Genomic DNA, 13,241 nt, shown 5'->3' with positions numbered 1-13,241 from the left:
ACTCAACCAGCTACCAGACCCAGTACTACCAAAACGCTCTGCCACTGCGGTATAGAGCACTGTCTTAGCAGATTGATACTCACCGAGTTATATATATATATATACACACACACACACACACACACATATATATATATATATATATATATATATATATATATATATATATATATATATATATATATATATATATATATACTGACTCGGTGAGTATCAATCTGCTAAGACAGTGCTCTATACCGCAGTGGCAGAGCGTAATAGTTTTGTTATATATATATATATATATATATATATATATATATATATATATATATATATATATATATATATGTTATATATATATATATATATATATATATATATATATATATATATATATATATATATATATATATATATAATATTGTTTAGAAAGATTGGACAGCCAGGTAGGCACAATTTTTAATCTGAATATCAATGAATAGCAGTGCTCAAATTTATAATTCCCTTTTTTCAGACAAGGACACTGAACAACTTCAAAATAAGTCACAGTGAACATATGATTGAATAAAAACTTTGAGAAATCCTAAACTTGTAACCACTTGTTTCATTTTTAAAATTGTTAGTACACTGCTGTGTTTATCATTCCCTCTTCAAATTCATGACATTTTGAAGAAAAAAAATCCCGACTTTAAAAAGTACCAAATGTGAACGAAAAACTTACAAATAATCGTCAAACAAACTTTAAAATAATTCATTTTTTATTAATTAACCGTTACTGGCTGTATATCATGATTTGGTCCTGCTATATCAAATGACAGCATAGTTACGTACTGTAAACTTGCAATGATACGGAAAGCTGACATTATAGGTGTCCTTGAAACTCAGAACTTGGATCTTTAACTAAAACTATCAACAAAGTCAAAGTTGGGATGCTCTGTAAATATTACATTAATTTTTTTCTGATTTGCACAACAAGTTCGTTCTTCATGTCTGACCGCGGGCGCACGACATGCATCGGCCGTCTATAGTGGCCATGCCAGTGATTACGCATTGATTCAGTGCCCAACATTCACATGTGTCACTAGCACTGTCAACATCATGCAACACGATCCCCTAACACAGCTTTTTCGGAATCAAAATACACATGTACTGATTTAATTTAACCCATCAACAAATGAAAATCACAACCTGTTCCATAAATTTGGTTCACGAAGGCTTCTGAGGTGTGGCATGGCAGATAGATGTTCCGGTAGCAAGTTCAGTGTTTCGCACACGTCAGTGATTAGGTCAGAGGTCACGACAGTGACAGTAGACAAAACACGTGACGAGAGACGGCCATTTCGACGTCTCATCTAATCCCTCTAATGTTTTAATTTGTAGATTAAGTTTATCAAAGTTGATCTTTTTGTGGCATTTTTTATGTTAACAATAGAACTGCGCGTTGACACTGTATCTTATATGATGTCAACAAAACTTTCCCTTACGCAGTCAGTATACTTCTTGTGGGATTCACGTCGAGTCAGAGCCTGGCCTGGTCCGGCCGTGGACTTCGATAATTTTGATGTCTGCCGTAAAATGAATGCGCCAAAGCGACGCAAGGTGGGAAAATTATTGCTTCATTTGTAATTTTAGGGGGCCAATGTCGCAAGGTCGTGGCCTCGGCAGAACTGGCCTAAGACGCCACGGGGAACCTTACAATTTTGCTGTGCTCAGGGGTCGGTCGGAAATAAAAAAACTTTTTTTTTTCTGATGTCGGAGCTGCAAATTAGGGTCGGTCGGGAGATGAGAAACAGAAAAATAAAAAGGGCCGCCCTTATAGGCCTGCTAACGTTCAAGATTTGCATAAAAGGTCAACTCCAAAGGTCAGTGTTGTGGTCAAAGGTCACAAGAATTCGAGCACGGCCGATCCCAGCACGGCACGCCCACAGGGTACCGGCCTTAGCTATAGGGTAGCTTTCTAGGGATACAGGTTGCGCCTGGTTATTGGCTTATAAACCTACTTATTCAATAAAGATCTGTCTGTATTTTGCTGGTAACATCACCATCTTTTCATCGTATTCACTTCTTATCTTCAAATTAACTGTAATTATGATTCTTTCAGTTCTCCATTACTTTATGATGGTGGATACTGGCAAATGCACATATACATGTATTTTGTATTCTAATACTTTGACAAAACAGATAAACCTTTGCTAGCAAGAAGGAAAAGCTAACAACAACAACAACAACAACAACAACAACAACAAGCAAATAAATAAACAACAACAATGTAACATTTAATTTTTACAAATATGGGAAGAGGAAATTTAATTAACACTGCAATCACTTCTAAAATAACAAACAGGAAACTTTATTCATAAAAGAAAGTTGAACAGTAAATTTGACATTTCTTTTACAGGAGTAACATATTCCATATATCACGTACTGGTACTATGTTTTTACACTTTTTATGTTCTTTAAATGAACCAAGATGGATTCAATGTGTCTTTGACCCACTAAATTCCATAGAAGAATAACCCAAACTGTACAAGTAATGTCAGTAGATAGAAACATATAGGTGGTACAGTGTGTAGCTAGCTGAGGACACATTGTTGACAAATATCACTGTACAAAATACAATTACATTTTACATGTACTCACTCCAGACTATAATTATGTAGATAAAAATGGGAATCTACACAACTGGTATAATGGGGCAACATGCACACAAAAGCCAAATTGTTTACAATAACTAATATTTCACAAATGTTTTAGGAAAGTAAAAAAAAAATCATGTAAAATATCATTTTTGTATCGATTTGATATTGTTATATGTATGTAAATGTACACCAGATCTACTTTGTTAGCAGTATGTACATTGTAACTGAGGACCTGTTTTTGACAAAACATATTACTCACTAAAAACTGATCAGGTTGCAGTGCAGAGATGATTTAGCTAGTTAACTATGCATACAGACTTGATAACAGAGATTCCCTCTTTACTTACATTTCTTAGTAATCAAATAAATATACCATGCTATTTTGTATCAACTAAACTATTTCATGATTCTCTCCAACATTAAATTGGTATATTCTGTTGTTGACAAAAAATATACAACTATATACTACCATGACAGCATCCTAGACAAAGCAACATTGACACAACTAAACACATTTTCTATAGCATGTGGTAAAGTAAAGATACCACAAACCTGCAATCATGATAGTCCCTAGAATGTACACCTGAAGATCATAAAAGTCTGCAAAAATAATACTGGACAGTCAGATATACGTTTCTATTATGTAATATTATATTATAGCATTACCAATTCCAGTGAATTTTGTGACGTCATCGCTGTACATTATTACTGATAATGTACTCCGTTATTGGGCATCATGGCCCCGGAACGAGCATAACAATACAAGCTTATTTGTTCTGTTTCTTCATACGCCTAGGTATTTTTTTCGAAATGCATGATGTTACTTATGATTGTCATTTCCACTGTTTAAAAATACAACGCATTCATGAAACAAATTTGTGTTCACAGCAGTTCATTGGAGTGTATGTGTGTGTGTACGTGTACGTACGTGTGTCGCTATGATTAGTATTCAGCTTCCGGGCCGAACATGGCAGACGATGTTCAGCGCTGTGTATATTATATGTTGTTTTGCGTTTCTCGGTCTACAAATTCACTGGAATTGGCAAAACTATAAAATAATAACAATAATGTACGTCCTCCCAGTCCATAATGGACTCAAGCAAACTTTGCACTCCATAATGGGCTCAGCTGTCGCCTCGCCCATTATGTCGTTCAAAGTTAGCTTTCGTCCATTATGGGCTGGGAGGGCGTACATTATTGTTTAAATAATGTCAAATGATAAATTATGTCCAGGTATCAAAATAATCTCTATGTATTACATGTATATATAAAATATTCAAACCAAATCTGTGTACACGAGCAAATACAGTTGGTGAAATATGCAGAATGAGGGTTGGCAACAGACTATTGGTTGTCAAATTGATAGCAACCAAACATTCATGTCATACACTTCTTTCCAATGTAATGTTGCATTAGTAAGAGTCTGTAACTGTAAAATCCATTGTTGACTTACAGTAAAAGTTACTTTACAATTACAACATTGACAGAGTTGGTTACATGTGCACAAAGAGACATGGTAACACACAGTATTCTGAATAGCCGACAACTCTCTCTGATTTGTATGCTCAGATATTATCTTTACATTTCAGGATAAACTCACACATGTAGAGTTTGTAAAAACATCAAACTAGAACTATTAGAGATGTTTTAATGTATGTCTGTTTTCAGTGGTACAGAAATCAGTGATGTTAGGTGGAAGAAGAAAGCACTTTCGTGAATTGAATGCCCTTCAGAATATTTACAAAGAAAATATGGGGAAAAGTTAAGGATATTGATATTTCTGAATGGGTAGAAAGAAACTTGCATGTTAAATCTCTTTACACAGTTCGACTACCCATGTTGGTGATTTATTGACATTGAAAAGTATGTTATTTACGGCACATGTAAAATTTAGCTGTTAGACCTTTTTTCTGTAATGTTTCTTTTCATTTGTAAACACCCTTGTGCTATAAATTGTGCAATTACTATTGTAATGCTGTGTAACAGAGACTGGCATTTCCAGGGTTAGGTAGATTTGTACCAAATATTAGTTAAGAGCCTGATTGATATAGTAATGGGTACAAAATACAAATTGCGAGGAAATTCTACATAGTACCACATGCATAGTTGCAGATAAAATCTACATAACTACAAACACGGAAGTCTTGTGTGCCAAGTGTCCATTGTGTATTCAATATGGCAACAAGTTTGAGTTATACTCGCCAAGGTAAGAATGTTGATTTTTGAATCCCAATATCAAAAATACATATTCATGTAGTGAGGGTTCTGGGAAGAATGAGTTAACAGACTAACATGGACAATTTCATTGATCAATTCCACAACATCCTTGTACATGGTACTCTCTAGAATTTCTTCGCAACTTGTATTTTAGTACCCATTACATCTTAATGTCTTTCACATCATATCTTATCTGTGTACCAATACTAATAGTTGCTACATACACACTCTACTTCAGTAGAGTTTAGTAGAGTTCTTTGAGAAGGTAGATGTGGCAATTTCTTGTTGGTTTCAAATCATTTGGTTATACTGATGAGAGCAACCAACTCTTTCTCATTTTCTGGTGTTCAGTGCTATTTGCCATCAGTAATCCTCAACATGCTGTTCTCTAATCCTTGGTGCTCATTTAAAACAAGCCCTGTTATTCATTGCTCCTGTCCTTGTCACAAATCTGGTCATCTACAAATACCATTTCCAGTCAAAAACCTCATTCTTCTTCCCAGACTTCTCATCCCAGATGCTTGCTCAGCACTGACTGAAAAATAAAAAAGAATAACATTGTCAGTAATAAGTACATTAGTTAGTGTATACTATAGTAACTTTGCTTTGTAACATTTATAAAGTTCTGCAAAGTATCCATTGTAGAATACTTTAAGTTTATCAACCTGGCTCTTTACTTTTAGATTCTTTAAATTACCCCATGCAATCTGAGCTTACAATGTACTTTATTTAGCACTGTAACTCACTTGTCAAACACTGAATGGTAAGGTACATTGTATATCATATGATATGTTAGGTTTTTCACAATAACGTGATCCTGAATCGGAGTGGAGATCTCTTGATTAGTTGCATCAAGACAATTTTATCATCAAATGTAAACATCAATATTGAGTCAGATGATCACAACGTATGTCTCCGTGACTGGTTCTGCAGTGTTAAAAATATTAGCTAAAACTTTCAAAATTGCCATTACTGTCCGCAATGTTTCTTTGATATTACTGGCACTGGTAAATAATGTTATTTTTCAATATTTTTCTTCATTCAGTTGGAAAGTACTTGTAAACTCTGGGTTGTCACTACCTGTCACTCGGCTGAAAAATACTCGGCTAGTAACTCGTAGTGACAATGACACCTTTGGTTACTCCTATTTTCCTTGGATGAATGAAGAATAATGTAGGTGTAACATCTAATTGTACATGTTACGTATCCCCAAAACAGTAAAAATCTATTTACACCAAGTCTTCATAGCACACACAGTCCCCTCCCCCTTGTGAAATGACTTTGGATGGAGACATGGTTTAACCCTCTTCCTGCCAAGCCTCTCCATCCGTTAAGTGGTTACAAATGTAAGTCAAGGAAATAGTTGATTGGGAAACTGCCAGCGTTAGGCTTTTTCCCCACGTCAATGTCACTCTGGCAGGGTCACCCACTCAACACGAGAAAAATAGTCACTTGTGGGAGGGAAAATCCTCTGGGGAAGGGGGAATATTTTCATGTATCAAAGATATTCCTCGCCTTGACTGTTTATTGCTGTCGGGCCTGACCGCCACCCACAATTGCCGACCTTGACTCGGAGGTTGTCTACTGTACAGTAACTACTTGACATGCATTTTTCTCTCTCCCCTTGTGTTGATGCATCATTGTCACCTAAGTTTTCTGCCCACATGAGCCTACTGACTTAAAAGACAATGAAGTATAAAAATGTTTTTGAGAAAAGAACAATGTATACCACAATTCATTACAATAATAACAAATACTTGACTATTTACAAAGACGAAGTGTGAACTGACCACAGCTGACACTATACATTGCATATCTGCATCAGTGTTCTCCCCAGAGGGTTTTCACGTATCGGCCCAATATCCTTTATAATTTACACCCATACATGATCAGTTGTCCCGATACGCTATCGGATTGCTTAGGGTACGGTAAATTGCACGTTGACACTGCACTATTCATCTGTCACTCTGTCAGCTGATGCCTTTGTTGTTTTCAATGTATACTCGCAACGTTTGTATTGATCCTTCACACATAAGCGACAAGTAAAACTAAAGAGTTTCTAATCAGTTCAAAGGACTATTCAACCCTCTACCACTACCAGACTGATTTCATTGCAGTTTGCCGTCAGTATTGTTTTCGATGGGAATAACCTGCGTAAACCCGCTAATGGTAGTGTGATTCACACTGTGGTACAGGCTTTCGGTAAATCAAAGACAAAACCAGCCTATTCATAACATCGGTTCGGCAGTAGAAACATGTCGGAACTGACAGATTTTCTATAAAACCAAAAAATCAAACGATGTCATGCCATTTTGCTATGATTTTTACGTTATGGTATAAAACTTCGACAAACACATGAAATCAGCATTCAGTGTCTCGTTCTATGACTAACACCAAGTATGTCTCAACCCAAGAGCGATTTGCGATGTATCTTTCGATAAAGTGGCGATGTTTTCTCCAATTATCAGTTTCATATAGTTCAGTTTTACTCTATAAACACTTTCAGTTTGTAGTTTGACATTGTAGAATGATACATCATATGACTATGATGAAAGTATGGATTTTCCAATATGGTGGCCATGACGTTACAAACTATCGCGAGTTTTTGAAGTCCTCAATAGGGAAGTATAGTAAGTCTCGTGTATCACGAAATTTCGGACTAACACGATGTCTGGTAGCTGAAAAATGATATAAAATAAGATCAGGCTGCTGATGTACAGGTTCGTTGGGGCCCACATGAGTGGAAAATCGCTCTCGTGGATTTTAATTTGCACGAGCGGTAGGCATGCCCTGCATATTGTATGCCTATTGAAAAGAATAGTGACGGCAAAATTCAATTAAATCAGTCTGGTAGTGGTAGAGGGTTGAATAGTCGTTTGAACAAATTAGAAACTCTTTAGTTTTACTTGCTGTTTATGTTTGAAGGATCAATACAAATGTTGCAAATATACATTGAAAACAACAAAGGCGTCAGCTGACAGAGTGACAGATGGACGTCAACCAATCTGACTAAAATCCGATGTAGATGTCAGCTAATCGTTCATTGTTATTTTACCTTCGTTATTTTGCCTGGATTGACCTTCGCAGTACATGTTTACATTTTTATTCTGATACCCATACCCACGCCGTTCTGCTAAGTGAGCCACACAGCCAATCAGGTTGCATCTTACTGAAGTACTATGGACATTGTCAAGGGCACATGCATTGAATATCAAAAAACAACATGGCATTACTTGTGCACATGGGCAACTGACAACGTACAAAGTATTTGAACTGTAAACAATTCAGTGACTGTATTATCGTATATGTACAGTAATTAAAGAATTTTTGTTTAGATGCATTTCGTCTTATCTACATGTACATGTTAGTTACATTCGAACACGTTTCCCGGGTAGTGTTCATGTTCATCTCAGCGAACGTGTTCTCTGTAGTACTCTTCTCCTCGAACGTAAAGTAGTCATGAAATATTGTACGATTCATAGAAATATTTGCCACAGTTGTGCTATATGAACTCAGAAATGGGGAAATCTAAGAAATAATTTATAAAAAACGTCCTTATCGTGAAAATTTTGGTTGCTTTGTATGTGTACACTATAAACTGTCTGTGTGTCCCCATACGTTGTCTCACAAGCTTCTATAACAATTACAGAGTATGTGTTCATCCTAGTAACATGTATGTATGCTTTTACATGATAAAGCTATGTTCGAATGTATTCAGACGATATGTATAGAGGTACATATACCATCAAATTACATTTAAATATACTAATACAATCACTGAATTTGTTTACAGTTGAAACATTTAGAACGTTGTCAGCTGCCTGTGCTTGTGCACACGGAGAAAGTCATTTTGTAGTGACCGTGTCCGTTTGTAGTTTCATTCGATCCTAATGTAAGGTCACTTTTGATTGGCTACCAGCACGGGCTAGCTAGAACGGTGTGGGCATGGGTGCCAGTTCAGATGTATATGTACGTAGAGGAGGCGATCAGGATAAACACGTAAACATGTACCACGAAGGACAATCCAGGCAAAATAACGAAGAAATAGCAATGAATGATTAGCCAACATCTACATCGGATTTTAATCAGTTTGATTGTCAACATGCAATTTACCGAACTCTAAACAATTGAATCTGATTGCGTATTGGGACAACTGATCATGTATTGACGAAAATTAAAGGATATCGGGCCCAATACATGTACACGAAAACCCTCTGGGGAGAACACTGGATCAGATCTGGTGCTGACAATCAGCTGTTCCCCTAACAGATTTGGATGTATATTCAAAAATTGAAATGAGCATTTCAATACGTATTTGTATCTCTCTCTACATGTACTTGAAAGTGTTGAATTTCAAGTAAGTTTTGTGAGTCCATAGATTTATTTTGTGTTGTTTCCAAAACAACTCTTCTTTTGAATGTTCAGTTTTAGTGTTGTTGCAAAATTCTTTTAATGTTTTGCCTATATCAAAGATTTTGTATCAAAAGGTTTTTGTGTGATAAAAATATGTACTTTATCTTGTCTGCATACCATTCACCAGGTTACACCCCATTGAAAATGGTCTGCTCCAAGCCTAACTTAAAACATAATTTGCATAAAATACAAGTACTTACTTCAAAAATCGCCGAAAATCCAAAGAGGTAACTCTTGCATTCCAAATCCCAACAGTCCTCATTCCCTTATAGCTTATGCATGTTATGTGGTCAGACAAGCATTGATACAACCATTATGCACGGTCCATATTCACTGCATGTAGAACCTCACGATGGTCGCTGGCTCGGTCAAGAGTCAGATCTGACCAGCCACACACAGTGCACAGCGATCATGGCAGGTCGATCGCGGGTCGATATTCTGTCCCATGAGGTTTGAGTGAGGCCCAAATAGTATCCAGTTATGGTTCATAATCGTGGTCATAGAAGTGGCTGGTTGTTTCTCCGTGAAATCTGCTCAAACTTGAGGTAAAACAGGCTAGGCACAACTTGGAAAATGCACCAGTATTTGAAATGACGCGGTACGATACGAATTGCATTATGGGGACTATACCATTATGTGAAGGGGGTGAATAGAATGAAAAGTGACCGTGAAGCTTAATACGTGACTCTGTTATTATACTGAGTCTGCACTTGACCATAACATCTTTAATTGTTCACCTTGTCATGTTTCTGTTTAGGATTTATACATTCTTTTTTTTTGCATGTTGTTCTAAAAATAACCATATGGCCAAGTAACCCCCTGGCCAAGGATCAAGGAATGATGTACGAAAACAACCACATGAATGCTAAGAAAACATGATTTTATTATTTACCAACACCTAAACAGAAGTTCCTGAAATAAAGATATCAAATTTTTTTCATTTGTTAGATCGTTACGACTGTGTACTTGACAAACGCACACGTCAACCAATTTCTCACGACTTGGATGATAAGCACACAGCCCAATTTAAGCGTTTACACTTATTATAGCTTAGACAGACATTACTTCATTTACTTGTGCCTGCAACTCTCGGTTTTAAAACATCCGACATAGCTTTGAAGCAAATTCTAGGCTTTTTGAAATGAGTAAAAGTTATTTCAATAACTGCTAAAGCAAACTATCTATTTCTGGTCTCTTTTGCTGTATCTGGTAACGGCCAATGACAATGTTAACTTTGTTCGTACTCGAAAACCGTACGTAAAACTGGGCTGCATCTTTTTCTAATTCTCTGTTTCTTTTTCACATTTGCGTGCAACCTTAGCGAAGTAAACGTGTTTGGAAACAAAATATCCGACATATCCACCGAGATATACGGCAACCGATGCCTTGTTTCGCTGAATCTATCCAACAAAAAGTTAGTCAGATTACCGACATCACTATGTTAGACCTAGGTAAGCTTGGTGATCTGAATTTAAGAGGGAACAACCTGCGAGAGTCACCTAGGATAGGGAAGTTTGCGAGAAGGGTATCCAAGTAGTCCGTGGATTCCAGACGAAGCAGCGACGACATACATCGCCGAAAAAATTTCCCGCCTCCACACGACCCCTTACCACGACAGGTAACAAATTATCCACTTAGACGGGATTTGTTTGTTACTGTGTGTAATGATAACTTCACATCAAGGGAACCTAGACCTGGTTTTATAAGAGACAGAGGTATACATTTCTACTCATTTAAAAAATAAATAAATAAATACATTTTCATAGAAAATCAAAACCTTTCAGCGAAAGTTCTGAGAATTGAAAACTCGCTCAAAATATTTCATTATATGACGTTACATTTGGTAACAGATGTATTTACTGTTACGTGAGTTTTTTCTGGATACACAAGCACAAAGTCAGATACACACACACACACATACATACATACATACATACATACATACATACATAGTGATACACACACACACATACACCCACAGTTATACAGTCCGAATAAAAATTCTTTATCAATGATATCAAGGCACGATATACAGCAGGTAACAACCCGACTATACATGGAAAAGAACGACACCACGCGAGTATTTATCAACGGTAGGGTACGACAAAAATATTTAAAAGTATGCGCACCAAAAAGAAGTTCCCTTTAGAGCACGCTTGAAAGATAGAATAAGCGTAGTTAGATATTAGGGAATGATGTAAATAATCTAATAATTCCATGGGGATCCAGGGTTCCAAAACGAAAAATGATTTCCTCCTCCTCCTTCAACATCAATCGATCCTTGTCACCAGAAACCTTACAAATTCCTGAAGTAGACATTTGATACATTATGATCGTTGGTAATAATATGCATAGATACGGGATAGTTACGATTCATTTGTCTGGTAAGACGGAGATATATAAATCATACAAAAATGACATACAGAAATAAAGTGAATACAATACAGTCATTTAGCCAACTGCTGGAGGACTGTTTACATCAATAAGAAATTTTCCGAGGGGAAGTTTATCATCAGAGGCCAAAATGTGCAAAAACAACATGTGCCACATCGAGTACGACTGCATGGAAATGAACCAGCATTAACTTCCAATCTATGTATGGACCACCGTATCTCTAAGATTGGTATCACGACGCCAAGCTGTTAAAGGTGCTTCACGAAATAATGAATTGGTTAACCTATTAGAACGTAAGATATTAAAATGCGTGTATAGTATGTTCTTAACTGTAGTGGAAAAGGGATGGTATTGTTAAAGCCAATATGGGATGATTGGTATTACTCTTGTGATCATATGATTTCATACAAGCTTCCCTAGACAAAAATGACCTCTTTTGTAAAGTCGCATTGGTAACCGACACTGGATAACCACGTATTGGTGAAAGTACGTGCAAAATTCAGTAGATCTTTCCCTGAAATCCAAATCGCTACTACAAATACGATGTAAACGAAATAATTGTGAATAGGGAATGCAGTCTTTACACTTATTAGGATGTGCTGAACCATACTGCAAATATATTGGTGGAGGGTCTGTGGTAAGTTTAGTATAAACAGATATAGATTCACCATCATACACATACATACATACATACATACATACATACATACATACATACATACATACAAATTATTTTATAAGTTAAAATCCAAAATAAATACCCAATCCGCATCCCACTTGAAGCTGTTTGGTGTTTCAAATATCTATTCGATCTTCAAAGCAACGATCATAATCAGAGAGTTGTTTCGCGAAACCAAGGAATCGTTGAGTTGTGTAAACTGTTATCAGCTGATCAAACAAATGAATTACAGAGACTTTATTTATCACTCCTTAAAAATCGGGACAGAAGCAAATAATATAATGGAACTATAACATATTTTGGTAAGTTTGTAATTGTATGTTTGGCCTAGGGACTCTGACTGCAATAAAGTGACTATATGGAATTGTAATAGTACATGCTTGCAGTATGACGAACACGGGGTCACTGAATGTACAAAAAACCTTTCAATGACCCAAAACGCAATGTCATCAATTGTGTAGGGCACCATCAAAACTTGCATATGCAAGATATTCGGTTTTTGTAAGTTAGTTTGTATGTGTATTGTGTGTGTGTGTGTGTGTGTGTTTGTTTCTTTTTGTTTGTTTGTTCGTTTGCTTGTTTACATGCTGTTTTTTTCCGTCAGCGGTGAACCGTTTTACTTTCTCTTTAATGAAAACAATCTCGAGCATATGCAGACGTGACACCACTGTTTACCATCTTAAGTTCACGGGAATTCTAGAGAGAAACGGTGTCCGATACCACTATGGTCGCCCCATTAATACTAGCCACTGAAGAACATTCATTTGAAATACCAGTTGTAGACTTACAACAGATCGGTTCTGCTGTCATATTCGTGCTGGCCCATGTACATTTTCAAGTTCCAGGACACAATGCAGTGCTCCAGGGCCGGCCTGACGACCCAGTATAAAAGAGCGTTCCATTTATCTAATACGTTT

Source organism: Glandiceps talaboti, chromosome 11 (genome assembly GCF_964340395.1).
Source record: "Glandiceps talaboti chromosome 11, keGlaTala1.1, whole genome shotgun sequence".
NCBI classification, from domain to species: Eukaryota; Metazoa; Hemichordata; class Enteropneusta; family Spengelidae; genus Glandiceps; species Glandiceps talaboti.
The sequence above is the reverse complement of the archived record's forward strand: the minus strand, read 5'-3'. Positions refer to the sequence as shown.